Source organism: Martes martes (assembly GCF_963455335.1).
Source record: "Martes martes genome assembly, chromosome: 6".
Taxonomy (NCBI): domain Eukaryota; kingdom Metazoa; phylum Chordata; class Mammalia; order Carnivora; family Mustelidae; genus Martes; species Martes martes.
The window spans coordinates 107,497,596-107,514,894 of record NC_137893.1 but is presented as its reverse complement, the minus strand read 5'-3'; positions in this window follow the sequence as shown (position 1 = coordinate 107,514,894).

Sequence of the window (17,299 nt, the reverse complement as noted above, 5' to 3'; positions counted from 1 at the left end):
AGAAAGAATTTCTCTAAATAGTGTGAGGACCGTGTTCTTAATACAGAATTATTTCAGAGGGGTCTAAACTAAAGAGTAAAAACAATTAACAAAAGCATGCATTTTGGAAACTAGTGTTTCTCATAATTCAGTCAAAACAGCAATTAGTTGAGCATAATGATTATCTTTTTAAAAATGCATAATATTAGGCTTTATCATAGTTGTTTAAAGTCATGGGACCAAAGAATCTGCAAACATAACAAGCATGCCAGGTGATTCAGATACAAGTGGTCCATGGACCACATTCTGTTAATACTTTCCTTGATGTGCTACTTCTCAGTATGTGTAACTCCTAGTTCTAATTTTAATGATGGCTATATATATAGATATATCTATATATCTATATATATAGATATATATATCACAACGACCATAGCAGATGTTAGATATTCCTTGACACTTGAGATTAAGCCCATAACTGATTTTGCTGCTCCTTCACTCTTGATAGAATTTAGTGGGACATTATAGTGTATGCTTAGTCTAAGGAGAAAGTGGCTAAGAGCTTTGCAGTTCTGCAAAAACTGTGTGCCAAACAACAATCAAGTCTATTGTAATGATCAAGTTTAAGGATTATAAATCTTCATGGCTCTATACTATGAAAGAATTGATTTCTAACTTCTTTTCCTGGGCTGTACTCTGGTGGCCAGAGGTGAATCATTGATAAAAATCCAGAACTCTTGCCAGTGTAAACCCAAACTAAATTCTCTTGAGGTAGTTTGATTTTCTTGTTATTATAAATATCTATTTTAAGTAAATTAATCTAAATGATATGTGTTTGAGACTATAAATTTTGAGAAAGAGAATTTAAAATCATAAGAAACCCATAAAACTTTAGAATTAGAAATATTAAGATGTAACAAATTTCTTTCATCATTCTCATTCTCATCCTCATCAAAATTAAGTCTAAATAGTTCTAAGTTTTAAGAGCTCTATTAAGTATGTATGTATGTATGTATGTACTTCTCTCTCTCTCTTTATCTATCTTATCTTCCTTTCTACTATGATTGCTTTTTCTAGTTAATGACACAAGAAGAAAAATTCAAGTTGTTCCTGGATGTCATAGAGTATTTTCCTATTTTGGAAGGAAGTTGGACTTCCATAAGTCCATTCTAACATCAACATTCTTCGAGTTAATGACCCTTCCTGATTCATGAACATTCATCATTTTGGGTCTGCAAGAGTATCAGTTAAACAGAGTGGATCAGTTAAGCACAATTAAGCAAGTAGAGCTTTTATAACTTTCCAATTTTCTGCTCACCATCCAGCAATAAACATGATCAGAAAAAATAATTTCTCTCAGTCTCTTGGTCATATTCTCTCTCTTTCTCTTTCTCCCCTTACCCTTTTGGTTTTAAAACTAACCTGTATTAAAAGTCTTTTATTATGTATAGATATATTATGAATTTTACCTAACAAAATCTTTAAACATTCAGATAAAGAAAGTTAAGTTTACACATAAGATACCTTCTATCACCTGCCCACCCTCCCCTTCCTTTAAGGATTTTTTTGATAGAATTAAGAATAGAGTACTTCTCAGCACTCTGAGCCTTTTTCACCCCATGGCTAGAGACTGTCTTCGAATAAAGTTATTTGCTGCAAAGCATGTAGCCTGTAGCCAAGTGTTAACCTTGTTTTCTGTAGCACACAGGTATCTTTCAGTTAGATGAAACACTAAAGTTGAGTTATGTCTGTCATAGAACTGCAATGGAAAACATGTATTCCCTGAAGTATATTTTATTTATGCTGTATCACCATAATCAAAACCTGGACTCACTTTGTTAGAGTCATATGTGAAATTGTGTAGACACTGGGAAAAATGCCATATACTCACCCACACTGAAATATATTAGAATTTTCAGTGAACATGCCAGATTAAAAGCAGCAATATATTTGTGAATTAGAATTTTCTTTTCTATTTTGCTGAAAATAGGGAGTAAAGTAGTGAGTTCTGGTTTATACTGACACAACCCAAACAACTCAAATGGATTCAGTCCTGAAACAAAGGATAGATCTGAACTAAATATCTCTAACAATTACTATGAAATGTAGGAAGCTACATACATTATAAAATCATAAAATCATGCCCCATAAATATTTACTTTTCAATAGTAAAATAGTGATATTATTTTTAATATTATTTCATTGAGTATTTCATTATTTAAGTAGTCTAAGACTCACTTCAGATTTGAAAAAGATGAACATGACGTTACAAAAAAGATCTTTGCCAGAGTGATGATGATATTGCTAGGTTTAAAACTTGTTTCTGGGGACTCTAAATTTCACAAAACAAACTGAGGGTTGTTAGAGGTTGGCAGGTAGGGAGAGGGTGGTGGATTATGGACATTGGGGAGGGTATGTGCTATGGTGAGTGCTGTGACATGTGTAAGCCTGATGATTCACAGACCTGTATCCCTGGGGCAAATAATACATTATATGTTAATAAAAATAATTTAAAAAAATAAAACAAATAAAAGTTATTTGTAAAAACAAAATACAAAAAACTTGTTTCTGAGGTTGTAAGTTCTAAGAACATAGTGGAATTTTCATAGAGTATACAAGTGCTCCTGCCATGTGTCCCCGCTTACTCTTCCAACCTCATTTCTCAGGTCCTTTTCATGTCCCTTTTGTCCTAAAGAAGACCAATTGTTTGCTATTCCATGAACACATTCCCCCCTCACACTTTTTTTTTTTTTTTTTTTTTAGCTCTTTATCTTATGTCAGTTTCAAAAAATCTTTTCAGCTTTTCTACTTGGCTTACTGATAACCTCTTCTAAGCAGCAGCCTCCACTGAATTCTCAAATGGAATGAATTATTCTCTCAGTTATGCCCCATCCTTTCTTGTACCTATTTTGTAGGACTTTGCTGCTTTATTACAAGGAGGTGTATGCCTATCTTCCTTTATTAGAAAGGCTATAAGATCTCTCATGACAGGAGACACGTGAGGTTTCCCTTTATTCTCTCAGCACTGAACACACTGTGGGGAAAACTGATATTCATCAAAGGAGAGGAGAAAGGAAGAAGGGAAAGAGGAGGAAAGAATTGGTGAGTCATACTAGGAAAGCTTGATAGGGCCTATTTAGAGAGAGGAGAGGATACATACCAAGTATAGACTATTGACTCAGACACCATGTAAAACATACATAATTTTAAAAATATATAAAAGTTCATTTCATTCATCCATTCATCCACAAAATACTAAGACTTTAAAATTTCACTTTACTGGCCTGAACAATGGATGGAGAACTGGAGTTTCAGTTAACATTAATTGATTTTTTTGGCCTCCCAAATCCTGAAATCTTAAGAAAATAGTGACCTCTAATTTCATCCATATTATTTTTTTTTTTGCATTTATATCTTGGTCTCTATCACAAAAATTGGCAACAAAAAGTTAATACTTAATTGAATAATTGAATTAATACATAAATTTCAATTATCTCTGGGTTTAAAATGGAGTAATTAAAATAAAGCTAGATTGTTCTAGAGAGAAAGAAGTCTCTAATTCAGAGAGTAAACATTCCTTAATGAATGTGGTGATCATTCCTTTTTTCACAGATTAGGTTATTGGATTTTCTTTCTTTATTTTTAATAATCTAATCTTGACTTGTCTTATTTTTTAGGCCTTTTTTTTTTTTCTTTATCAAAGGTAGATTCCTTCCTTCCTTCCTTCCTTCCTTCCTTCCTTCATGTTATTTATTGCTTACACCAGTAGGAAAAATATTGGATTTTTACTTTATTGTCTCTCCTCATAAACTACATTGAAGTTCAGAGGTACTTATCACAATATAGTTGAAGAGTGAGTGGTTTGTATAGAGAAAATGTAGTAAGAAAGAGGTTAGGTATGTTGATATTATCATCCCTTAGTTTTCAGACTCTCCCACCTAGTACTACCCCTTGTAACTCCCAGTGCTTACTCACTCTCTAACACAATTCTTCCCCTAAACATGACCTGTTCTAAATCAGCTCTCAGTGTTCTTATGGTTGAACTCTACTCTGATAACTATCACACCTGCCTCAGGTCTGACTTTCTAACTCATTACATAAAACCATTTTCTTCCTTTTGTACAGGGTGGAGCCTCTTAGACCTACCACTCTTAACATTTTCCTTGCTTTCTAATGTTTTACTTATTGGGGGCTTTTTTCCTCATCTCTACTATCAATGTCTAATTATATTTTTGCTCATTTGTAGCAACTTTCAATTCCTATAATTCATTCTCTTATTGAACACTGATATCTGGTTATTCTCTGGCCCAAATTCCCTCCTGATATTTATTTACCTGTGTTGGCCCATGGTTCTTGGGTAGCTCTGAGGTAACATGTCACCAACCTTTTATTCCTAAACATGCCTTCTGTTAAAAATAAATAAATAAAGATGGGGCAGCTGGGTGGCTCAGTTGATTAAGTGCCTGCCTTTGGCTCAGGTCATATTCCCAGGAGCCTGGGATGGAGTCCCACGTTGAGCTCCAGGCTGAGCATGAAGCCTGCTTCTCTCTCTCACCCCTGCTCGCTCTCTCTCAAATAAATAGATAAAATCTTAAAAAAAAGAAAAGATAAATTCATGAATCTCTTATAGAATGAAAGTGTTGGCAACTCAGACACTCATTAGGGGGTAGAAATTTCCATTTGAGACATTCAAACCAGACATACAAATTTATAAACTCAATGCATAACAGTTAAATAGGTTTAGGGAAACTGACTCATCAACCAGACATATAATAGATGAATGTGAAACCAGAAAGCCAGTTTATTAAGTTACAGTGAGAAATATAACTGGAAGGTAAATGAGACAATTTTTGCCTCTGTTCAGCTCATTGTCTTGATGGGAAAGTAAAAAGGTATTCAGAATATTTGATAATTGTAAAACCAGACCAAGGGAAATGAACTGGAAAATCTTCATAAAAATTGCCCTATTGCCAGCATAGTTTGATGTATCTACCTTCTGAATAAGAACATATATAGAAGAAATTCTTGTCAACTTAGAAAAGTCTCACCCTCTAATTGCAAGAGAAACATTAAGACTCTCTAGATTAAAGAAATACATTGCATTTTAAGAAAATTTCTTGTCATTGCAATTACATTGATTACATTTCACCATTTTACTTAAACAATAAAATAGTGTCTGTTTATGAAAAAGGAGACATTGCTATGAAAACAAGAAAACGTATTTCTGTTGGTGATTTGCATTTGGCTATCAATCAGCAAACTTGCCTGATGGCTTTAAAAGAAGAGATGTAAGTAATCACCTAACGGTAGGAAAATAAAAAATGGAGGGAAGCATTTAACTCCCTTTCCCGGCATACCTATTTAGCTTTCACACTTAGAGCTGTTTAGTCTCTGCCTACCAATTATACCCCCCCTTCAGTGGACAGGATGAGTAACTGAACAGAACAAAACAGGATCTCAATGCTATTACTATGAATGTCAGAATTTTGAAGCTTTTGAGTTTTGGGGAGTCATGTTTAAAGTACATAATTATTTTGCTTTGAGCAAATAAATTTATTCTTATTGTAGTGTGAGCTCCAACTAATGTTCTATTTCTTTCATACGTTAGAGATTTTGTGTATGAGGTATAAGTATTATTTTTGTTCATGTCATTTTTTTTTTTTTTTTTAGAAAATGCATCACCTCATTTCTGTTATTAATTGAAAGATCAGACTTCAGTTCAGGAAAAAAGAAGTTGAGAAAAAAAAAAAAGAAGTTGAGAAAGACCTCATATCCTAGTCATACATTCAAAGCACAGATGTATGAGTGTCCCTAAATCGAAGAATATGTACATATTGCTTTGAGATAATACTCTACTTTCACATGCATATTCTTTAATTTTATTCTCAGATCATCTTGTAAGGAAGGTGATTTTATTATTATCCTAGTTTCATGGAGAAGAAACTGAGTTCCAAAGCTTGAAATGGTCACTCACATTAATATAGCCAGTTAGTGAAAATTCAAGACTAGGATGCCATTTTTTTTTAATCATGGTAACATAAACTCTGCTTTCCCCAAACAAGTTTATAAAAAGTAATATCACTTTTTGTTAATTTTGATATTTAGATGCCTTAATTTACATGTCTCCCACTTCAAAATAAATCTTGTGACAATGAAGAAAGATGTCATCTTTGAGAGGTAGTCACCGCATACCCTTGTTTATAGTAATGGTACCCTACCATCAGCACAAGTTAGAAATATCTTGAAATTTTCTTAAAAATACCAACACTCATATCTCATCTCTAGAAATTCTGATTTATTTGGGTTGGGTCATGACCACTGGCATTTTTGAAGTTTCATAGGTTCTTAACTTTAATATGTATAAAGAGAGGTGAGAACTACTGTTTTAGGAATCAGAAGTTAGGGTTAAACCCATTTTTTCCTTTTCTGAGTCATCATACCAATATGTACTAATGTCCTCCACTCATGACCGGTCCTGCTTCAATAACCACTTGTTTCCATGTGGGTGGCAGAATAGTAACTTTCACATTGATCCACAGACATTTCTTTTCTTCAAGATATATGTCATTCATATATATTCTCATTCTTTTGAAAGGATTTAAAGATCAATTCTTTGCCTCTAAGAAAGGGGATTTTTTTTTTTTTTGCTGTTTTTTTTTTTTTTATTGTTATCCATGTGCTTGATAATATTTGTCTTAAGTTTTGATGGTTTAAGTAAACGAAAGAAAGGGAAAGGGGGATAAAAAACATATTTCTGGAGGGAAACTATGAAAGTATGGATATTAAGTTATGGGGCAGGAGTGGTGGGGCATGGACAAGGGAATTCTAAAGACATAAGTTACATGGGAAGATTACAAAAGAGATATTATAGGAAGCATTCGGTTACAGTGGAGGCTACTGAGAAATCAAGGCAGGGATTAGAGAATAATTATCTAGGAATCTGAGCCTTCACTAGAGAGATAATCCTATCTCTCACCCACGGCCTATATTAGTTGACCTCATCTGTGTCAGATAGAAAATTCACTCCTTATACTCCTTCAACTATCGATTACCAAATATGAAGTACACTTTCTCATTAAATATCAATGTCATTCTGAAAAATACATATTTAATGCTTATTTTGTGGGTGAAAAACCTGAATTACTTAGAGGAGTTAAACTACTGCAGAAAGTTACATCAGAGCTAAATTCTGACTGCAAATTTATTTGGTTCTTAAAGCCCAAAGTCATTCAACCATACTAGCATTCCTTTAACTTTTTATTTGTTTTAAAGATTTTATTTATTTATTTGAGAGAGAGAGAGAGAGAACAAGCAAGGGGAAGGGCAAAGGGAGAAGCAGACTCCCCTCTAAACAGGGAGTCCCACACCCAGCTCAATGGCAGGATCCCGAGATAATGACCTGGGCCAAGGGAAGATGCTTAACTGACTGAGCCACCCATGTGCCTCTATATTAGCATTTCTGAAAGTGCATTTATGGAACATCATCTTTGTGGGATGTTAATGTGGTTTGGGGGATTCTACAAAGAGTATGAAAAATTGTGCCTATCATTTCAGTCTTATGGAGTTTCACAATATCCATAGAATAGCTGTGACCAGTTCCATAAAAGACTTCCTTTACTTTGCTTATACTTCAGTTTCTCAACTTACTTGACTGGGTACTCCCCCCCGCCACCGCCCCCCAGAGTATTATTACGGTTGTGAACAAGAGTTTGGGAAATGGTGCCTTTTGCAAGCCTCTCCAAGGAAGAGTGTCTCTCTAGTCTTATTCCTCCTAAAACAGCATGCTGGCCAAGGCAACTGCCACAATAAAGAATCTGTCTAGTTGCTATTACCTAGTTTTGCAGTCCATCCATCTTCCTCCCCTGTGATCAAAGCTACACAGTAACCTCATAGTACATTTATGAGTGTTGTTGATATCAAACTCTTGCTATTTCTTTTTCACAGTGATTTCTGCATACCCATGGAGAGCCTTGAGGTATCTCCATTTACTGATTTTCAGTTTCTCATTGTTGTGCTTTATGTGATGGATGAGTCTTCATTCATCCCAAACAATTTGAAAGACATTTGAGATGAAAACAAAACAAAACAAAACAATAATACCTGATTTATATAAAAGGAAGTAGAGTGGTGGAAACAGAGCCACTAAAAGATAATGAGAATGTACAGCATCAATTCTGACTGAGGGTGAATAAACTCAGAAGAAGGGGAACACAAATAGTTGGAGATTTGGGGGTAGCTTCACCAAAGAAGTAATGATCCAAATGAGTTTTGAAATAGAAGGTGGAGTTCTAAGTTACAAAAATGGAGGATTTGGATAGAGAAGAGAAAATAGGAGAGAGGAAATGAGAGAGAAAAAGAAAAGAGAAAGAAAAGCATGAAGAGAGGAAGGTAGAGAGATTTCATTATAAATTTAAATAGAACATGGAACAAACTATATGATATGTCAATATCAATACAGAGGTAATAGGAGGCATGAGGGTGAGGTGCCTGGGTGGCTCAGTTGTTAAGCCTTTGCCTTCTGCTTAGGTCATGATCCCAGAGTCCTGGGATCAAGCCCCACATCAGGCTCCCTGCTCAGTGGGGAGCCTGCTTCTCCCTCTTCCATTCTCCCTGCTTGTGTTCCCTCTCTCTCTCTTTCTGTCAAATATATAAATGAAATCTTTAAAAAAACAAAACAAAACAAAACAAAAACCCATAGGGTAAATTTTAAAGGATTTTGTTGTCTTTTAAGTGGAACTCTGAAATTTCTGTTTTTCTTACATGTTCTCTTTTTTGATGTCAGCACCCATCTTTCTTTTAGAACATTTCTCTTTCTGTCTGTGTAGTAGTGTTATTCATTGTAGAGTCCCATTCCTGCCCAGAAAACTCATGTCATGTCAAGCTATTTGGTTCTCGTTACTAAGCAAAAGAGTTTTTCTACTCCTTCATAGACCAATCACAAAATATATGTTGTGATGAGGATTGGGTGTTATATGTAAGTGATGAATCAGTAAATTCTACTCCTAAAACCAATATTACATTATATGTTAACTAACTAGAATTTAAATAAAAATTTGAAAAAACAAGATTGCAAAATATAAAGATACTACTTCCGAGCAAACTATGGGACATAATCCCTAAGATAGAGCAAAAATCTAAAAGAACAGCATAAAAAAAAAAACTGAATATATTTTCCAACATCATTATTGTAAAAGATAACTTTAAAATAAAATAGTATTATTACCTAACTTGAATTTTTATTAGATTTATATAACAGGGGATTGATTAAATCCAGAAAAACCCACCATACAAAGGAATTGTTCCTCCATTCTGGAGGCAAGAGCATGCTGTAGATGGATTTGAAATGGACAAAGACCAGCCAAGATCAAAGTCACATTTTAGAGAGATTAATTTGTTGGCAGTGCATAGGATGGATTAGAGGAGAGTAGTCTATTGGCACAAAATCCATCTTGAGATTTGGAGTGGTAATGCAGGTGAGTTTTGGTAGGATAAACTAACATATTATGGGCCATTTTTTTTTTTTTTTTCCTGTAAGGGTAGCTTTAGACAAAAGGATGAGTTACTTCCATGCCAAACCCTTCAGCGACTCCTCAGTATAAACCTTACACTTTTCAAAGTCTTTAACACTGCTTGCCAGGCCTTGAATAATATGAACTTGCTTATTATCTTACCTAATTCTAAACTACCTTCTTTGCGTACTATGATTTAGCCCCATTTGCCTGCTTGGTGGAAGGAAAATCATAAACCTTGGAATTTAACCTGGAAAACAAAGAACAGCAGCTCCAGGTGATTATCAGGTCTCAGCTGATTAGAATGGCCATGAAGATTTTGCATTTAAAAAAATAAAGAAACTATTCGGACACTGTATCGTGTCCTCATCCCCACAGACATTGTGGTGACTTTGGGTTATATCAGATCATGGGTTAGAGAGTAATTTGTAAACCAGGTGTTCAAATCTATCTGAAGTGGAAGATGGCTTCACTCACTGTAGGGAATCGTACAGTGAATCATCTTGCAACACAGCAGTGGCCCCAAGACCTTAACCTTGTCAATTCTATTGCCTTACTGTAAAGAACTTGAGTGATTTTATTTTCAGATACTATTTCTGCCCCCTCAAACCGCCAGATTCCGGGTTAAGAATCTCACTCTCCTTAAACAAAACCTGATTAAAGTAAGTAATTTTTTTTTTTTTAATTTCAAGGTAAAGAAGTTCCCATCCCCAAATAATAGATGTTTTCAAATAGCCAGGTATTTCTTCATTTAATGTAATAAAATTGTGGAAAAGATAATTGGGATAATTTTGAAATAAATTTATTTAGTGGTTCCTAATGTTCATTTTCATTCCTCAACCCCCATTACTAGTTCTGTTGCTCCTTCTGCCAACCCTGCATGGGCATTAAACAGTAATTTTCCTCTTACCCATTATACTACAACCTATTTAATTAAAATAGCTAACGGAAGAATTTTAAAAGTGATTTCACTTAGTTGTGTAGTTAGTTTCTTGACTTTTTAATTTTCTTTTAAAAAATTGTTAAAAGAAGCAGAAAGGTTTGGGCATACTATTTCTTGGCAACCATCAGCTTATAATGATTCTTTCTCCAGCAAAAGGATTAAGAGAGAGAAGCAGACAAGTTTTTCCCCGAGGTACAATGCCTCATCTATACATGATAAGAAATTGGGATCATTACCTTATTCAAGGTTAAAAAATCCATTGAAAGTAAAAAGAATTATGATTGTATTTCTAGGGTTAGATGACATACAACTACAAAGAAAACTGAGGGTAAAGAGAACAGTTTATTTCTGAATCTCTAGTGCTTAGTGTAATGCATGGGTCACACTGTTCAAGATAAATTTATTGAATGACTTTTATATCAATATTAGGCAACAATCTTATTATACATTATTTGTATGGCTCCAAGCCTCCTTGATGTGAATGAAATTTCTGCGCCATTTATTTCAGTGGGACTGTGCTTATTAACAACGATATTCAATTCAGTTTCCTATTAAATTGGTGCCTCAAAATTTGCTTTGCTCCCAGCTGTGCAGTTATTAAATTACAACTTTAAAACTCAGAATCCAGTTATCTTTGAATTCAATTTCTACTATACAATATCATAAAACAGCATAGAGCAATTACATTTAAAAATTAAAAAGCATCAGAAGTCACCAAGAGACATAAATTCTAGAAATGAGCAACAAATATCCTCACTGAAAGTGCAAATAATGATAAATAATCTGATATTATAATTTATAAAATGAAAAACAAAGAAGGAAGTAGATAACTGGAGAAAAACTTAATTTGAACAAACATACAAAACAAACAAAAGAACTATTAATATTTCATATTGGATACTTCTAGATTAAAAGTTAACTCAGAACTAAAGTGTTATGATTGGATAAAATGTATGATTCAAAAATAGACAATTATGATTAATTTCACAGTGTTTGCTTTCATAAAAATATTTGCTATGCTCTATAATATTTTAATTGTGTTATTATTCCAAGTAATATTGAAGGATACATGAAAAAAAATCAGACTATGTCTACTAAATTCAGAAAATTAGTCCTGTTCAAAAAGTGGCATTAAGTTTACTTCTTCCAAATATAGACTCTAAAATATAAGATTAAGTTCCTACAGTCAGCCTTAATTATACAGGGGTTCTGTATCTATGGTACCCAAACTGTGCAGACTTTCATTGCATTTTGTCAGTTTTAGAAACTTCTTATGTTTATATAACTATACCACATAAATCAAGCTTAGTTAATGCTAACAAGAATTAGAATATTAGACTAAAATTCTGCCTAAGCTAGAACAGGTTACTTTCTCAGAAACTTGTTCTCCTTTACCTAGGCTGGGTAATCATAATTTTGTATGAAGCAATGACATCAAAGGAAGGACTTAGTCTTACAGAATATCACCAGCTGTCAGAGTGAAAGTGTGCAATAGTTCTGTGTATAAAGTAAACGACTGCTCAGAAATCATGCAGACCAAAAGGAAATCTGGGGTAAGGATGTCCATCGTTTGTGATGTCTAGATCAGGCATAGACACATTGGCTTAAATCAGTGGTTTCCAATTATTTTATTCTCAGGATTCTTTTATATTCTTAACTATTGAGAACCTTATAGAGAACAAACTTATGGCTACCATAGGGAGGCCGTGGGGATTAGTACTATAATAGTGTTTTATGGTGACAGATGGTAGCTACCCTTGTGGTGAGCAGAGAATAACATATAGACTTATGGAAACACTCTATATTGTACACCCAATACCCAAAACTAATGTAACATTGTGTCAACTATAATTATATTAAAAGAATAAATTATTAAGAATCCCAAAGAATTTTAAAAATGTAGTTATATCTATCAATAGTTAGCAAAATTAAAATTAAGAAGTAGCATATTTATATATGAATTCCTTTAAAAATAGAAAGTATAATTCTATTATATGCTTTATATTATATTTTATTAAATGTAATATACTATTTACATAATTTTTCCCCCAAAATAGAAATTTTTCAAAACTAAAAATTAGTGAGGAAAGTAGAATAATTTTACATTATTATAAATATAATGTCTGTCTTATTAAAAAACAGTCAGATAGTTGTAACTGCCTCAGCATTTAATTTCCTGCAATATGGTACATGACTTAGCCTCTGGAAAACTCTGTCCTATACTTGAAAAATAAGAGTAAAAATGAAAAACAAAATCTGAATATAAGCATAAAAATAGTTTGACCTATGTACTACTGCAAACATCTAAGGAACCCCCAAGAGTTTCTGAACCATAGTGAGAATTTGGATAATTGGTTCCCGTTACTGACTGCCATGAGAATCAATGGAAAGCCTTGAAAAGATAGATCCCCAAAACAATCTGTCAGGGCCTGATTAATTAGTCTATAAAAAGATTTGGATATCAGTAGTTGTAAGTCTCCCATGTGTTTTTAATATGTTTCCAGGGTTAAGAACTACTAGCTTTGATAAATTGTGCAACAAGACATATCTTCATCTTAATGTTTTATAAATTTAGATCATCTTCATTTTCTTTACTGGGATTTTTTCTATTTGGGTTGGGATTTTAGGTATTTAAAATATATGTGACATTTAACATAAAATTAGATATTACCACAAACACACAGATGAAATATTACCCCATGACACAATTTTTCTCAGTGAATAAATAAGAAAAACTATGTTAGACTTTTTTATAGGAATACGAATAGATGATTTACCAAACAGTCAAATAAAATCTAAAGTTTTGTTCCCCATGCCCAGAAAAATAAGTCAGACAAAGGTATCATTCTTTTTTGTGATTTAAATTATGAGACTGTTTTCGTGACAGGGGAATGACATGTAGCTGATAAAGACAATCGCGTGCTAGTAGAATAACTCACAACAGAGGGAGGGAAAGAATAATATTATATCCATGAGTCTTTGCTGTCCATCAGGGCTCATATTTTCATAGATATATTCCAGCTTCAGAGAGACTATGACTGCTGAATAATCAGATATGAGCAAAATACATTACACCCATGATTTCCCATTTTCTTTTTTTTTTTTTTAAAGATTTTATTTATTTATTTGACAAACAGAGATCACAAGTAGGCAGAGAGGCAGGCAGAGAGAGAGGGGGAAGCAGGCTCCCCGCTGAGCAGACAGCCCAGTGCGGGGCTCGATCCCAGGACCCTGGGACCATGACCTGAGCTGAAGGCAGGTGCCCCGATTTCTCATTTTCTAAATATACAATAAGTTATTCATAAGGTTTTCAGATGTGTGCTTTAAAACTGGAGCACTGATATTACTGATTTCTGAATCTGAATTTTCTATCATTTCTAAAACACATTGGTGACAATAATTTTTATTTATTTATTCAGACCCTGCTCCTTTGTAAAACTGATTTCATTGCTTCAGAACCCTTAAGCTTCTTAAGTACATCATATCAGCGGATCCCAACCGGGGTTGATTTTTCTCCCATGGGGTATTTGAGGATATTTTTGGTTGTCATAACTACAGAAGAAGGTTGCTACTGGCATCAGGAAGTTGTAGACAGAGGTCAGGATACTGCTAAACATCCCACAATGCACAGAACCTCCTCCCTCCAACAGATATGGCCCCACATGTCAATAGTGCCAAGATTGAGGAACTTGCATTTGATTGTATACTGACAATTTGTGTCTCATTAGCAGTTCATTATGGACATATAAAACCACTAAGTAAGTTTCACTGAGTAATACATATAAAATTCATTTCCTGTCATTTCTAAGTTAATGAGATGGATAAAAATATATTGTTTATCACTAAATGTTACTCATAGATTAACCAAATAGCAGTGAATCTGAAGGAAACTGATCTATCTATAAATGATCATTGAAAGAAAACTTTGCTTACCATATGATTTTAATGCTTGAGTTCTATTTAATAGGTTCCTCTCCTTTTTATAATATAGGTAAGTACTTTTATATTATTAACTATTGTATAATAGTATTATAATATTGAACCATTCATAACAGACTACCAGAGATATTTGATTTTTGGTTTAACTCATTAACTTTCAAGATGAATTTGAGTACAACTAACTTCTACACAGAATAGTACCTTATATATTGATTGGAGGAGCTCAGAAAGAAGCATATCTACAAAAAAATGATTTTCCCTGCAGTCCTGTTCTAAAAGGTACTATTCCACTATCTTTTTACAAGTATTTAAAGGACCAATCCTCTAGAATTGGTATATAAAAGGTTAAGCACTCCTGAGAGAGGAAGCATGATTTGATTATCATTTTATGACTGCCTAGTCATCTAGAAATTTTTTGAGGTAATGGGGAATAAGAGTTTTCCTAAGTTAAAGCACAAGAACTCTAGTAAACTGAGTCAGGGTATGTTAGGAGTAGAGATGCATTGAAACTTCATTCCAAACCTTATCTTCTAACTTACCATTTTTCTATTTCAAAAGCTAGATTATTTTTCCCTTAAAAAAATTAGTGCTTTTGGGACGCCTGGGTGGCTCAGTTGGTTGGGCAGCTGCCTTCGGCTCAGGTCATGATCCCAGGGTCTTGGGATCGAGTCCCGCATCGGGCTCCTTGCTCAGCGGGGAGCCTGCTTCTCCCTCTGCCTCTGCCTGCCTCTCTGTCTGCCTGTGCTCACTCTCTCTGACAAATGAATAAATAAAATCTTTTAAAAAAAATTAGTGCTTTTAATCAATGGATTTTAAAAAATGTTACATAGAGTATGGCTATTTGTTTTAGGAAAAAAAACAATCATAACAATGTAAACTAATTTGAAATGAGTCTACTTAAAAATAGCTCAAATATATCACATTACATTAGAATCCCACTTTTACTAGGCGTGGGACTAGTAATTAGTTAGTACAAATAATGACAGAGTTGCTAAAGAAATTGACAAGTTCTCTGGAGTTGGGAACATAAACACAGAAGGAGATACTCGTTCCTAGAACATAGTTTTTGAAGTGGGAAGGCTTTTAAGAGCAGCTGGCAGCAAGGGAAAAGAAAGCACTGTAACGGGGGGGTGTGAATAGAAGATTGGGCAATCCTTGCCCCAAAGCTCTTAGAAAGTTTGGAAGATGACCTCGGCATCTCCTTGTGTCTTCATTTAAACGGTCACAGTGATTAGATAATTAGATAGGAACACTATAAATCCCCACATATTTACACACACACACACACACACACTTATTTATTTATTTATTTATTTATTCAGTTTTTTGAGAGAGAGAGGGAGAGTGTGGGAGGGACAGAGACAGGGAGAGAGACTCTTAAGCCAACTCCATGCCCAGTGCGGAAGCGGCGGGGGGGGGCTCCCTCTCACAATCCCTGAGATCTGACCCCAGCCACAATAAGGAGTCAGAGGCTCAACCAACTGAGCCTCCCCGGTGCCCCACCCACCTAATTTCTAATTGATGAATTGCTCCTTCCTGAGAAAGGGTTGAGATTATGTACCACGCCTGGGATTAAAGGGTCACTTGGCTGGATTTCTCTGAGAGTGTCCTGATATTATCAGGGACTAAAAAAAACTGAACACCAGTAGCTTAGAAAACTACATAAACCCTCTAAGTGGGGTCATCATTTTGGTAGATGACATTCATAAGAGGATCCAAGCAAGATAGTAAAATCAGGAATGCACTCTCATTACCACTACGATTGGCAAGAGACTTCTGACTTCTGCCATCTTTTTCCCTTTCCTCAGAGAAGTCCTCAAACAGCTGGTGCCAGGGGAAGCCAGAGGAACATAGGCTAAGACATTTCAACTGGACAGTACAGGACTAAAATACCTAACGTTTTCATACCTAAAATAACTGAGAAGCTATGTGAACTGTTTAGCTTATTGTACAGGGATTGGGAAGGGTAATTTAATAGACCACAGTTGAAAGCAATAACTATTGAAAAAGAAAATCACTTTTATTTTCCCCACCAAATTGAGAATGATCAACTACTTATGCTAGGGTTAAGAGATGAGGGAATTTGAGTGGGGACTATTTATAAATCTTCAGTTTATTAGTGAATATTTGTGTTAAGGTAACTTTCGTTTCCCTCTCTAACCTCGTAACTGTGGATACCTCATTCCTAAGTGAATAACAATATGGTAAGTGAATAATATGAACCTCTTGGATACTTTGGGTTACTGTACTATTTTATCCCCTTGAACCAAATTGGGGTCAACATAATTATTCATGTTTCCACTGAATTGTTAAATTAGGGTGCCTGGGTGGCTTGGTCAGTTAAACGTATGGATTGGGTTCAGGTCATTATCTCAAGGTCCTAGGATCGAGCCCTGCATTTCTCCCTGCTCAACAAGGAGTCTACTTGTCCCTCTCCCTTTTCCTCTACCTCTCCCTCTGTTCATGCTCTCTCCCTTTCTCTCAAATAAATAAAATATTTTAAATAAATTGTTACATTAACTTAAATTAAGAAAACAACAGCTGTAAAAATCTTGATATACTAGAGGAGAAAAAAAGATTCTACTCTTTTGAGGTGAGTGGTGTTGAACTGATTATTTAAAATTAAAAATTATTTTGAGCAGTGAGCCTAAGGGCAGTCCCAAATATGATTGTTTATGTTCTCTAAATCAATATTGTTCTGTAGGACACTAATTTGCAATTCTTTCTCAAGTGATACCTAGGCTAGTGAAATTTGTTTATAATTTTAAAAGTTCTTTGGAATATATCTCTTTCTATCACAACATGAAGTTGCCATTTCATCAGTCATTTACTGAAAACCTACTATGTGCCAGGTACTGTTTCAAATAGCGGTAATGTTCTTGCAATCATGGTGTTTATATGTTTGGGGAGTCGGCAAAATAATGAGCCA